Source organism: Tenrec ecaudatus, chromosome 1 (assembly GCF_050624435.1).
Source record: "Tenrec ecaudatus isolate mTenEca1 chromosome 1, mTenEca1.hap1, whole genome shotgun sequence".
In the NCBI taxonomy this organism is placed as follows: Eukaryota; Metazoa; Chordata; class Mammalia; order Afrosoricida; family Tenrecidae; genus Tenrec; species Tenrec ecaudatus.
In genome coordinates this window covers 171,271,391-171,285,402 of record NC_134530.1, presented here as the reverse complement: position 1 = coordinate 171,285,402, position 14,012 = coordinate 171,271,391, and the positions used below count along the sequence as shown (strand labels likewise).

Below are 14,012 nucleotides of genomic sequence, written 5' to 3'. Positions count from 1 at the left end.
ACAGAGATAGGGACAGGAGCATCTTGAGCTCCTGGGAAGTTCTGAGACCCAGTGAGTTAGGCCAGGAAACTTGCAGCTTGTCGGTGAGGCGGTGGGACATATATGGGGTTCGAGCTAAGGAAGTATACATTGACAGAAGGAAGGGTGATTTTTATTGCTTGCAGCTGCAGGGCCTTGAGTCAGGATGCAACCCATGGGAAGTCATCTTGTTGTTTGCAAACCTGCTCTCTGGAGTGCTGGGAAAGTGGCTCTACAAACCGGCCTGAGAAGATAAATACCTTCCTGGGGTGCTGGGGAAGGGGCTACACTAACTTGGCCTGGAGAGATAAGCTCTTAGGAGTGTTTGGGCAGGAGTTGCATAGTTCAATAGACCATGCATCCTCCTGAGAGGCTGGGAGCGTGGGCTTTGAGGTTTTATCTTCCTGAGGAACTGGAGGGCAGGTGGTGGCTGCTCTGTCCAGAACTGGCCCAAACATCCCAAACTTCTTCTTCTTCTTCTCTTTTTTTTTAAACAAGCTCTGGCCAGTTTTATTAAAGAAAAATATTGCAGGATTTATTTTTCACCAGTCTGTTCTGGTATCTTCTAATGATATCATAATCACCGCGGCCAGTGAAGGCCAGCGTACACACCCTGCAGTACTTGATGCATGCTGTCCCCAATTTGATGTTGTGGCCGCTGTAGTGCTGGACACCGGTTTTGGCCAACATGGCATAGTATGCGATTTATGACTTCCTCAAGGCCGGGCAGTTGTTGGCCAGGATGACCAGTTTCGCCTTGCCTTGCCTGATCATCTTCAGCATCTGCTTGTAGTCCAGCACCTATTTCCCACTTTTCATAATGAGTTGGAGCCTCAGGTTGATGGACTCCAGTAACTTTTTCATCTTCTTTGTGGCCACGATCTTCCTGTTTTAGGTGAGGGACGGCCCCACCCAAGAGCAGCTGCCAAGATGGCCAGGAAGGTAGAAAGGAAGGGATCCCAAACTTCTTAATAGTGGTAGTGGTACAATGTGTTCTGTCTTAACTACTTCCTGCTGAGATAGTGAGAAGGGGGTGATTACGAGTGGGAAGTTTCAGGGTCTGGGCCGGTCAGTAGCAGACGATAAGAGTGGAGAAGAAGCTGATTGAAGGTCAGGTTGGAGATATCTTTCATTCGTTCCTGCAAAAATTTAAACACACACGGAGCCAGAAGTTAGAGTAGACAGATTATTGTCAGAGGTCCTACAAGGGACATGATCCAGGTCATAACAGGACTTTGAAACCGCGAGGAAGGGTTGGTGGTATCCAATGACGTTTTCTGATTTCCTCGGCCATGTTGTGGAGCGCTTTAACATTATATTCAACTGCTTTTGACTGATTGATACAGTGTATGTACCTTTTTGTTAGCTGTTATCAGATTTAATGCATAACGATTTTGAAGGGTTACCTGTGCCAGGGATGTAAGTTGTTGCTGCAAGGAGGTGAGAGACTTTGAGGTGGAGTTTATGACTGGCTGGAGTTGACTGTTAAAGTTCTGTGTTTGGAGGATACTGTGCCCTAATGGGTGAGTGTGCAGATGTGGGCATGTGGATGCATGAACATAAAAGTCAATGAATTTGTACCAGTCAGTGTGAGTGAGCACATGGGCATGTGAGTTTGTGCAGGCATGTGCACAGAACGTAAAATGAATGTTGTACGAATAGTAAATATAGGAATAAATGAATGTTGTATGAATAGTAAATACAGGAGTAAATGAATGTTGTACGAATGGTGAATATAGGAGTGTGAGAAAGTGAGCATGAGAGCTAGTCGTGTAGTGAATGTAGGAGTATAAGAATGAGCTGGTGTATCAACAGTTGTATTATGTCTGTAAACTTTATGTAGAGAAAAGCTATTTTCATCCTGATTTGGGAAGTAACAGACTAGCTGTGGTGATGACTTTGGTTTGGCTTTTATAATAACTTGTGTATTCTGTTAGCAGGCTTTGTTTCCTGAACTGTGAATTGCTACATGTACATGTCTGAGACTAGGGAGGGATTGAGCGCAACAGAACTGAGTATGCAGTTAAGTAGGAGAAATTTTAGTAAAGCAAAGGTGGTAGGGTCCATCATTTGAGTGGAGTGATGGTCATGGTGGGGGTTAGGGGTTAATTTCACCCCAGTCAGATGATGCCAATTGGGGTCTTGGAGGACTTTGATTGCTCTGCGAGTCGTCAGGACGACCATGTGTGGTGTTTTACTTGGATTGCAGAGGATAAAACCTCTGGAGGAAACTTTTCAACAGAACAGAGTCTTCTGGGTTAATTACAGGTAGGTCAGGTTGCGCAGGATCAGGGGCAGGTAGACATCTGTCTGTGTGCTCTCGGAGAAAAGTTTTAAAGAGAGATATAGGGTAAGTAGTGGTAGCGTGACTGGTAAGGTTTGGTTGATTGAATTAGGCCTTTCATACATCAACTTGAAGGGGCTTAGGGAAGAAGAAGAGTGAGGAGTGGCATGGATTCAAGTTAGGGCTAGTGGAAGCAGGTCTATTTATGACTGGTATAGATTTAGAGTTAGTTTAGACAGATGATCTTTAATAATTTCATTCATCTTTTTAACTTTTCTAGAGGCCTGAGGCCTGGACAGGCTATGTAAGTGCCACTTACGTAACGCAAATGACACCTGCGTGATTTGAGACACAAAGCATAGGTTGTAGGAGCTGAAGAAGAGCTTGGGGCCCTAAATGCATGGGGCCCTGTTGGTGGATCAGATAATTGGGTGAGTCTAGAGGGCTGGTCTGAATTAGTGACCTTGTCTGCTTTGTTGCTTCCCTGTGTTCCCGGGGAACTATCAGCTTGGTGTCCTTCACATATTTTCACTAAATATGAAAATTGTATTAACTAAGTGTCAGCAAAGGGTTAAAGCTTTGCTGGGAGTTGCCTTTTCTGTCTCACTAAAGGCTGCTGCAACCACCCATTGGGAGTTTGAAGGCATTACTAAAAAGGAGTGGGAAAGAGGGGAGCCCCCTATGTCCAAGAACAAAGCGGAGATTATTAGGAGTTTTCCTTTATTTCCATAACCGTGACCAGGGAAGGAGAGGTTGGGTCAGAGAAGGAGGCAAGGGCTAAAAAGGCAATTCCCGCTCATTCACCAAAAAGAAACCGGCCTACCTGCTGCCTGGATCATCACTCTGGGCTCGGTAGGGGGGGTTGGGTGGTCATTGGGGTCGCTGAGTGAGGGGCTTCTCCGTCGGTCGTCCTCAGTGGCCAGGTCAAGTCGTGTTAATGGCGGTTCAAAGTTTGGAGGGACTGACCCTCCACGCTAGGCACCGAGGGGCAGTCACTCCTCCAGTGGTCCTGCTGACCGCATGATGGGCAAGGCTCAGTGGGTGGCCGGGGTTGTGGGCAATGCTTAGCCAGGTGCCCTTCCTGGCTGCATGTGAAGCAGGGTCCCAGAGGCAGGTGGTTAGAGTGACTGTTGACGTTGCCGTTTACTGAAGTCTTCCGACCCCTCCGTCTAGCCGGCCTCAAGGCCACAATCAAGGCTTGGGCTAGCCAGCTTGCCCCTTGGTGGGCTCGGGATTCATGATCTTTCTCAGCCTGTTCCTCTTGGGTGTTAAATGCCGTGTTCGCCAGGTCACGGGTGGGGGTCTGAGGGCCATCCTCGGAGTTTTTAAGTTTGTTTTTACTATTGGTGGCTGACTGCATTATAAAATGAGTGGCCAGCACGGTAGCCCCTGTTGGAGAGGCAGCGTCTAGCCTGGTACACTGGGTTAAGGCTTCAGTTAGGCAAGTGAGGAACGCTGCCGGGTCCTTACTTGGTTGCTGGGTAATTTCCTGCAGCTTGTCGAAGTTTCCTGCTTTGGGAGAAACAGTTTGTAAGCCAGGCAGCAAGTACTGTATTATGCGGTCTCGGCGGGCCCCACCTTTGCGTCCAGTTTGGGTATCTATTTGCTAGGTCCAATCTGGCTGTTCCCTAGGAACTGCCTGAGGACCCATGGGCATGGTGGCGTCTGTGAGGTGGATCTGATCTGCCTGTTGCTAAGTGGTTGCAAAACCCACTTTTGTTCACTGGGGGTGAGGGTGGAAGTGAGGACTATATAAAGGTCGTGCCAGGTTAAGTCACAAGCCTGGGTGAGATATGGGAACTTCTTAATGTATATAGTGGGGTTGTTAGAAAATGTTCCCAACGGCTTTTTTTATCTGGGAGAGGGAACATGGCACATGGACCCTGATGGGGCCCTCAGCTCCAGTCACCTCACTGAGGGGACAAATGTGATGTGCCCTACAATGAGAAGCAACAGGGGAAGGTAGAAGGGCCAGGCTGAGGCTGAGGGGGCTGAGGAGGCTAAGAGGAGGGGAAGATTGAGGAGAAGTCTGAATAGGTTCTGGCCCGAAGCAGGTGGGAGGGAGTAGGGTGGAGGAAGTATAGGTGGGAAAGACAATGCTTTCAGGGAGTCAGAAGGGGTGAGATCGGGTTGAGCAGTGGTGGAAGGTAACCTGAGTTTAGCAGGAGCCGCCAAGGGTGATTGAGCAAGTACGGCCTGGGCTGGGTGACAGGTGACACACAGGAAGGACAGGAGCGGAGGAAAAGTAAAGCCTGAATGTACACAACCTGACACCATTTTGAGTCTGGCGACAAAAATTGTCGAGATCGCAGAAAATGCCAGAAATGAAAGTCCTGGCCAGCACCACTCGTTGTCCACTTGGGATTGTGGCCACACTTGGTTACAGAAAACGACCGGATGCTTAAAGCAAATGTCCGGAGCCAGGCCCAGTTCAGGAGGCATCCCAAGGGACTGGCCCTGGGAGGCTTAGAGAGCGAGCTTTCCATGGGGTCTTAAACTGCGACGGACGAAGGACGTCTCCTGGTCCCCCTCTGCACCTGTCAGTCAGGAGGTAGCCTGGTAACCCTGAGAGGGGTCCCCCTCAGATCAGAAGACCCAGTGGGAGAGTCCTGGACTTCCCAGAAGAGGAAGTTAAAGCCTGCGGCTTAACTGGCAGACAGTGGTCAGAGACAGCGGAAAAACAAGGCCGGAAGCCAGGGAGGGGGGAGGGGGCCTGGCTTTGTGGCCAGCTAAATGGAGGTCTGAGGCCTTTGCTCAGGAGGGAGCAGATTTTAGCTAAGGTCTGAGAACATGCATGGCAGAACTGCCAGCACGAAATACAAACAGGCAGAAAAAGCTCAGACACACTTTGCGCTTTAGTCCAATCAGAGGGTGCAGTGACTGGTAGGCCCAGTGCCAGGAGTCCTGTCAGCAGCAGGAATCACAGAAAGTAAACTCAGAGACAAAAGGCTGGCTGAAACGGCAGAGGGATGGTTCAGAGTTGAGGGGGTAGTGGAGGGAGGTGATGGTGAAGGGCACCCAGAATATGGAGGAGACTTTACTGGGGGCACAGATAAGGAGTCAGGGGGTTCGGAGAAAGAGGAGTGGGGGAGTACTGTGGGAAACCTGATTGGGGAGCGGTGGGTCTGTTTGAGCTGTGGGCAAGTGTTGCTGGTTAGGAGAGTATTGTGCTGAAAGAACTTGAGCGGGGAGACAGGGAGTCCAGAGCGAGGGATGGGAGCAGAGAAGGAAGAAAACTTGGACGTAGGGGACCTCGGGCCATTTGCAAGTTCTCTGGCAAAAGTTACTAAGTTTGGTCAAAATGTTGAAATCAAAAGTACCGACTTCTGGCCATTGAGACCTATTAATCTAGTTTATATTGGGGCCAAACTGAATTGCAGTAAAAAACAAGGCATTTGGGGGAAATCTGGCATTAAGGCAAGAGTTGAGAGATTAGCCAGGAGGCAACAGACAGGTGTGGAGGAGTCCGGCTTGCAATTTTTGTTTCCCATGCTGCAGAGTTCTTGGAAGAGATGGAGCTAGACAATTAGTGTCCCGAATATCCAACTGGACCTCTGGAGTTGGGGAAGGGGAAGGCTTCCCAGCTCCCCCAGAGAAGGAGCAATGAGAATCAGGTGTCACCAAGTGCTATCCTTTGGATGTGGCTCTGCCGTGGGCCTGTGGTTCAGAAATGAAATGAATGAACAAAGCCTCTACAGAACCCAGCAGCAAGGGGCAGTGGCCGGAATAGCAGAAATAAAATTTAGTCAGGGAATGTCAGAAGAGGGGTGCCGCACTCACCCAAGGGAGGGTGGGGGCACTTCAAAACACCTCTTACTCCTCCCGGTTTCCAGTATCATGATGAGAGGTCAACACTGAGACACTGAACAGAGAGAGGATTGAGAAAAAGAACGTGAGGTTACCAGCAGCTTCATTCGGGCAGGAAAGCGCTCCCGGGAGGGAAGCGAGAGCAGAGAAAGGGCCAGGAGCATCTTGAGCTCCTGGGAAGTTTCGAAACCCAATGAGTTCAGTCAGGGAAGTCGCAGCTTGTGGGTGAGCCAGTGGGACATATATAGGACTCGAGCTAAGAAAGTATACTGTTGACAGAAGGAAGGGAGAATTTTTATTGCTTGTAGCTGCAGGGCTTTGAGTCAAGATGTGGGAAGTCATCATGTTGTTTGCAAACCTGCTCTCTAGTGCTGGGAAAGGGGCTCTACAAACTGGCCTGGGAAGACAAATTGCTTCCTGGGGTGCTGGGGAAGGGGCTACACAAACCTGGCCTGGAGAGATAAGCTCTTAGGAGTGTTGGAGCAGGAGTTGCATAGTTCAATAGGTCATCCATCCTCCTGAGAGACTGGGAACATGGGGGGTGGGGGTGGGGCTTTGAGGTTTCATCTTCCTGAGGAACTGGAGGGGAGGTGGGGGCTGCCCAGTCCGGACCCAGCCCAAACAAAAACAATTATGAGATACCACCTATCTCCCTCAAAGATAACTCAATTCAAAAAATCAGAAAGCAACAAGTGTTTGAGGGGGAGTGATGAGATAGGAACTCTCATCCACTGCTGGCGGACCTGTAGGTATGTATAGCCACTGTGGAAATCAATCTGGTGATATATAAAACAGATGGTAATCGAACTAACATATGACCCAGCAATTGGCCTATAGGGCATATACCCAGAAGAGGCAAGAAACAAACTCCAATCTTCACCAAAGCACAGTTCACAATTTCAAGGAGTTGGAAACTACCCAAATGACCATCAACAGACGAATGGATTTAAAAAACTGTGGCACACACATATAATGGAGTACTACGCATCCCTAAAAATCAGTGATGAACACATGAAGCACATCACCACATGGGAAGAACTGGAGAAAATTATGCTAAGCAAAGTAGGCCAAGCACAAAAGGACAAGTATAACATGAGTCTGCTGAGGTAAGCTTAAAAATGCAAAGGGGGCATGGAGAAAAAGCTACTATATACACACATTCCTGGGGTGAGGTCCGGGTAATATGGCACGGGCCAGACCAAATCTGGGATACATATGGTAGGCAAGTAAATAGGAGGCGCAAAACAGACATGGATAGCAGGAGAACAGGGAGCTAACCCACCCAAGGGGAGGGTATTGTTTATATCTCCACAGGGAAAGAGGCACCAGACTTCAACCTGGGGCTCCAAGATGTGACTGCAACATACCAGCATAAAGCAGGGAACCAGTAGAGATGTCTGAGGGGGCCAGTCCCAATCCCAAATACGTGGACAACCCCCACTTCCCACAGAAGAATTCATTTCAGAGGACATCACTGAAGCTACAGCTCAGGGAGAGGGACCTGTCTGATCAGAGCATACAGGAGCAAATGAACAGGGAGGAAGACAGAGTGAACCACATCCTGACCCACCAAGCCCTGGAACTATTTATAGGCTTTTTTTTGTCCTTGGCTTTGTTGTTGTTTTATTTTCTCGTGTTGCTTTGTTTTTCTCTGTCTTGTTTTTGTGCATATTATTATCTCTGCATGTCTATCTAGATAAGATAGGCGGGATAAACAATTTGGAGGAGAAAACAATAGGACTGACAGTTCTGGGGGTCATAGAAGAGGGGGAGGGGAGAAAGGATGAGGGGGTTAACAAACTCAGGAACAAAAGAACAACAAGTGATCTAAAATTGATGGCAAGAAGGGAGTAGGAGGTCTGGTAGGGCTTGATAATGGGCAATGTAACCGAGAGGAATTACTCAAACCCAAATGAAGGCTGAGCATGATAGTGGGAAGAGGGAAAGTAAAGGAAATAGAGGGGAGAAAACTAGGAGGAAAGGGCATTTATAGAGATCTAAATACAGGCATGGACATATGTAAATGTATTTATATATGACGATGGGGAAATAGAGCTATGTACATATATTTATTGGTTTAACATTAAGGTAGCAGATGTACATCGGGCCTCTACTCAAGTACTCCCTTAATGCAAGAACACTTTGTTCTATTTAAACTGGCATTCCATGATACTCACCTTCCCAACATGATTGTTGAAGACAAAATGGGTGCATAAGCAAATGTGGTGAAGAAAAGTGATGGCTCCAGGCTATCAAAAGATATCACATCTGGGGTCTTAAAGGCTTGAAGGTAAACAAGGGTCCACCTAGCTGAGAAGCAACAAAACCCTCATGGAAGAAGCACAGCAGTCTGTGTGATCATGCGGTGTTGATGGGATCAGGTATGAGGCATCAAAGACCCAGAACAAAAAAATCATATCATTGTGAAATGAGCGGGATTGTGGAATGGAGACCCAAAGCCCATCAGTAGGGAACTGGACATCCCCTTACAGAGGGTTGCAGGGATAAGACGAGTCAGTCAGAGTCCAGTAGAGCACCGATGAAACATACAGCTTTCCTTTAGTTCTTTAATGATTCCTCCCCACCACTATCATGACCCCAATTCTATCTTACAAATCCAGCTAGACCAGAGAATATACACAAGTACAGATAAGAGGAAACACAGGGAATCCAGAACAGATAAACCCCTCAGGACCAATATTGAGAGTAACCATACCAGGAGGGTAAGGGGAAGGTTGGGGGAGATAGGGGGTACCTATCACAATGATCTACATATAACCCCCTTCCAGGGGGATGTACAACTGAAAAGTGGGTGAAGGGAGACATTGATCAGTGTAAGACATGAAAAAATCATTGATAATTTATCAAGGTTTCAGGCAGGAGGGAAGTGAAAAAATGAGAAGCTGATACCAAGGGCTCAAGTAGAAAGAAATGTTTTTAAAATGATGATGTCAACAAATGTACAAATAAGCTTGACACAATGGATGATGGATTGTGACAAGAGTTGTATGAGCCCCCAGTAAAATGATTTTTTTAAAGAAAGAAATGTAAGAGCATCCAATAAAAATGATCGTTTATTTAAAAATAATAATAATACATATCTCAAAAGGGCCTCTGAAACTTGCTCTTTACTATAGAGTAGTGAATGTGACTGGAAGAAGTGAAGAAGTAAAAGAATTGAACAGATTTCAAAGAGTAACTCGAAAATACAAAGTAGTGTATTAAAAGTATTATAATCAAATGTGCAAAGAGGTAGGAAACTGTGGAAAACAGAAAGATTTCTCCCAAGTTGTCTCCCCCAAATATATACCAAACTTAGCTGCTTGCTACACATGGAGAATGACTACACTTGTAGGTCAACAGAAGTAGGCCAGGGGTTATTCTCCCTAAGGGTTATCAGCCATCCAGAGCAAGCAGAGAAAACTTGTTGTGTTTATCCCACAACAAGTAGGGCCTACTCGTTCTGACAAGGATAGTAGTAAATTGTTTCCATGAAGGAGTGCCCAGAGAAGTCTAACCCACTCAAGGGTGACCAAAGTTAGGCTGCCATATTGAATCTATGGTCCACCCCTCTTGTCACATGCATACCTCTAGTCCCTCCCCTTCCTATCATGTGTACACCCCTAGCTCATCCCCTTCTTGTCACACTTATACCTATTATACTGCCCCTTCCTGTGACGTTTGGTTACCTTTAATCACTTCCACCTAAGTAGATATAAGCCTTGGTTAGCAATAAACAGAGGTCTCCGCCCCACTTCACGTCGGTCAATGCTGCGCGAGGACCTGGCTGGTAAGATCATGGCCATCCAGGAGGTGAGCATGCTACCATGAAATGTGTCTCACTTATTTATTTGACTCTCTCCTATTTCTCTCATTCTCTATGACTTTATCATAATCTTTATATATAGCTTAACTGCACAATTGTGCCTATCAAACCTGTGATTAGTTGTGGGGGACTGGCCCTTCCCTCACAAGGAAACCAAAAGGAAGAACATGCTCAGTATTCTTCCGGTTGAAAGAACTAAAGAATAGGCCTCAAATTGCAATGCTGAAATTATCAATCAAGATAGACGGAGAAGTAAGAGTCTCCCCAGACAAGGAAAAACTCAAAGGACACGTTAGAAGAAACCCAGCCCTACAAAAGATCCTTGCCGACCCAGTATGGGCAGAAGAACAACACTCACGAAGCATGAATAAGAGACCACCACATAGAACAAGCTCACCCAGAAGGCAAAAAAGAGAAAACAGACCTCAAGATAACATTGACTTAAATATAGAAAGACTTGAAAGGCTGCTGAGGTAAGCTTTTAAAAAAAAAAAAGGCAAATGGGGCATAGAGAAAAAGCTATTATATATAAACATTCCTGGGGTGAGGACCAGGTAATGTGGCAGGGACCAGACCAAATAGAGGGATACACACGGTAGACAACTAAAAAGGAGGTGGGGAAAGGGAAAAAAATAATAATAAAAAGTAAAGGGTAGTGGGGGCACAGGGCACTAACCCACCCAAGGGGAGGGTATTGTTTATATCTCCACAGAGAAAGAGGGACCAGACTTCAATCTGATGCTCCAAGATGTGAATGCAACATGCCAGCGTGGAGTAGGGAACCAGTGGAGAGGTCTGGGGGGCTGGCCCCAACCCCAACTACTAAGAGGACATCTGCCCCTCCCCTCAGAAGAATTTATTTCAAAGGACAGCACTGAATCTACAGCTCCGGAAGAGGGACATATCTGATCAGAGTACACGGGAATAGATAAAGGGGGAGGAGGAGAGAGTGGAGCACATGATGGCCCACCAGGTCAGGAGGTCGATGCTCCTGATTAGAACAGCCAGTCGACAGAGAGGACCACATGTCCGGCCACACTGGAAACATGATGTCCATCATTGACCCATAGCCCTATAGGCGACAACACCGGAGACACAGTGTGGGAATTGCACCCGATCGGATCCCGCCATACCGAGGCAAAACATTATGGGGTGCAACAGAACAGCAAGGGAAAGGAGCGGCGGGGTCTCCAGGGAATGCTGAAGGTGTACTTTGGGACCAGGGCATGGTGCCCCTACAGACTGAACTGGAAAACCCTCCTAAAGGCCAACAAACAATCCTTGAACTAACTACAAGCTTTTCTTTCTTGTTGTGTTTTGTTTTGTGTTGCTTTGTTTTGTGTTTGTCATTGTTTTGTTGATGTTTTGTTGTATATTATTGTCTTATTTTTGTGCATGTTATTATCTCCGCAGGTCTGTCTAAATAAGATAGGCTGGATGAACAACTGGAGGAGAAAACAGGGGACCGATAGTTCCTTGGGGACACGGGAGACAGGGAGGTGGGGAGAAAGGTAGTGGTGTTAATAAACTCAGGGACAAGAGAACAACAAGTGATCCAAATCGGTGGTGAGGAGGGTGTGGAAGGCCTGGTTGGGCATGATCAAGGGTAATGTAGCTAAGAGGAATTGCTGAAACCCTGGTGGGGACTGAGCTTGATAGTGGGACAGGAGGCAAGTCAAAGGACATAGAGAAAAGAGCTGGGAGGCAGAGGGCATTTATAGAGGTCTAGATAAAGACTTGCACATATGAAAAGATATTTATACACAAGGATGGGGAAATAGATCTATGTGCATATATTTATAAGGTTAGTATTAAGGTAGCAGAGGGACATTGGACCTCCACTCAAGTACTCCCTCAATGCAAGAACACTTTGTTCTATTACATTGGCATTCTATGATGCTCACCTTCCCGACACAACCACTGAAGACAAAGTGGGGGAACAACTAAATGTGGTGAAGAAAGCTGATGGTGCCCAGCTATCAAAAGAGATAGCGTCTGGGATCTTAAAGGCTTGAAGGTAAACAAGCGGCCATCTGGCTCAGAAGCAATAAAGCCCACATGGAAGAAGCACACCAGCCTGTGTGACCACGGGGTGCTAAAGGGATCCATTATCAGGCCCTAAAAAACAAAAAATCATTACATTGCATGCTCATCTCCATGATATGATCACTGAAGACAAATGGGTGCATAAGCAAATGTGGTGAAGAAAGCTGATGGTTCCCAGCTATCAAAAGATATAGCGTCTGGGGTCTTAAAGGCTTAAAGGTAAACAAGCGGCCATCTAACTCAGAAGCAACAAAGCCCACATGGAAGAAGCACACCCAGCCTGTGCGATCACAAGGTGTCAAGGGATCAGGTATCAGGCATCATCAGAACAAAAAAAAATTGTATCATAGTGAATGAGCTGAGGGGTGTGGAGTGGAGACCCAAAACCCATTTGTAGGACACTGGACATCCCCTTACAGAAGGGTTTTGGGGAGGAGATGAGACAGTCGGGGTGTGATGTAGCAATGATGAAAAATACAACTTTCCTCTAGTTCCTGGGTGCTTCCTTCTCCCCCTCCCCCCCCAACCCCTGTCATGGTCTGAATCCTGCCTTGCAGGTCTGACTAGACCAGAGGATGTACACTGGTGCAGATGGGAACTGGAAACGCAGGGAATCCAGGGCAGATGATCTCCTCAGGACCCGTGGTGTGAGTGGTGATATTGAGAGGGCAGAGGGAGGGCAGGTTGGAAACTGGGAACCGATTTCAAGGATCTACATGTGACCTCCTACCTGGGGAACATCCAACAGAAAAGTAGGGGAAGGGAGACATGGGCAGAACAAGATATGACAAAATAATAATTTATTAATTATCAAGGGTTTATGAGGGAAGGGGTAGTGGGGAGGGAGGGGAAAAAAATGAGGAGCTGATGCCAGGGGCTTGGGTGGAGAGCAAATGTTTTAAGAATGATGCAGGCAACGAATGTACAAATGTGATTTACGCAATTGATGAATGTATGGATTGTAATAGGAGTTGTATGAGTCCCTAATAAAATGATTTTTAAAAAAAGAAAGATCCTATAGACAAAATATTGAACCATGCAGGCAGCATCAAAAGAAGATGGAAAGACTACGCAGATTCACTCTAAAAAATTAATTTCAGAAGGCTTCATATAATCATTTCAGAAGGCTTCGTATAATTAAGGACTAATGGCACTGAAATAAGAAGCCCACAATGCCATTGCCCCCTGCCCCCCAAAAAAGGCTCCAGAAATTGATGGCATACCAATTGAAATATTTTTTTAAGTGAGGCAACACAAGAGGAGCTCACTTATCCATGTCAAGAAATATAGAAAATTGTTACCTGGGCAACCAATTTGAAGATATTTATATTTAGGCCCATTCCAAAGAAAGGAATTGGATCCATCTATCATACCAAATACAAAAGTAAGACCATGAAAGATCATAGATCTAAATGTAAAACCGGAAACTATAAAGATCATTAACGGAAAAAAAATAGGAGCAAAATTAGGCGGCCCTAATACGTAGCAATTAGGTGGATCTAACACGGTATCAGACATAACTGAAAGTACACAAACAGCAGCAAACAAGCTAGATGAATGGGATCTTCTGAAAATTAGACAGAAGGTTTCCCCTAAAGAGTGAAAAAGAACACACACCCGGAGGTGAGGTGAAGGAGAAAATAGCTATGACAATTCAGAAAAGGACAAGATCTATAAAATGTTTAGAAAACTTCCAACATCTCAATGTGAAAAAGAAAAATAGTCCAATCTTAAAATGGACAGATCACATGAATAGACACTTTTTCAAAGAAGAAAATCAGGCCACCAACAAATATATGAAGAAAGCTCTCACTCATTAGCCACGAGAGAACTGCAGATCAAAATTACAATGCAATATCATCTCACCCAAAGACGGATAGAAAAGTTCAAAAATATAGAAAGCAACAAATACTGGCATTGGTGTGGAGAGACTGGAAGTCTTATGCACTGCTAGTGGAGCTGTAAACTGGTGCAACCACTGAAAATGGAAAGTGGTATGGTGCTATCTGAAGAAAAAAATGTAAAGAGAAA

The 14,012-nt window shown here is 46.1% G+C and overlaps 1 pseudogene; it reads right to left on the bottom strand.

Moving 5' to 3' along the window:
- Positions 1–553: 553 nt before the first annotated feature.
- On the bottom strand, positions 554–6,273 carry LOC142438630 (large ribosomal subunit protein eL30 pseudogene; annotated as a pseudogene).
- Positions 6,274–14,012: the final 7,739 nt, after the last annotated feature.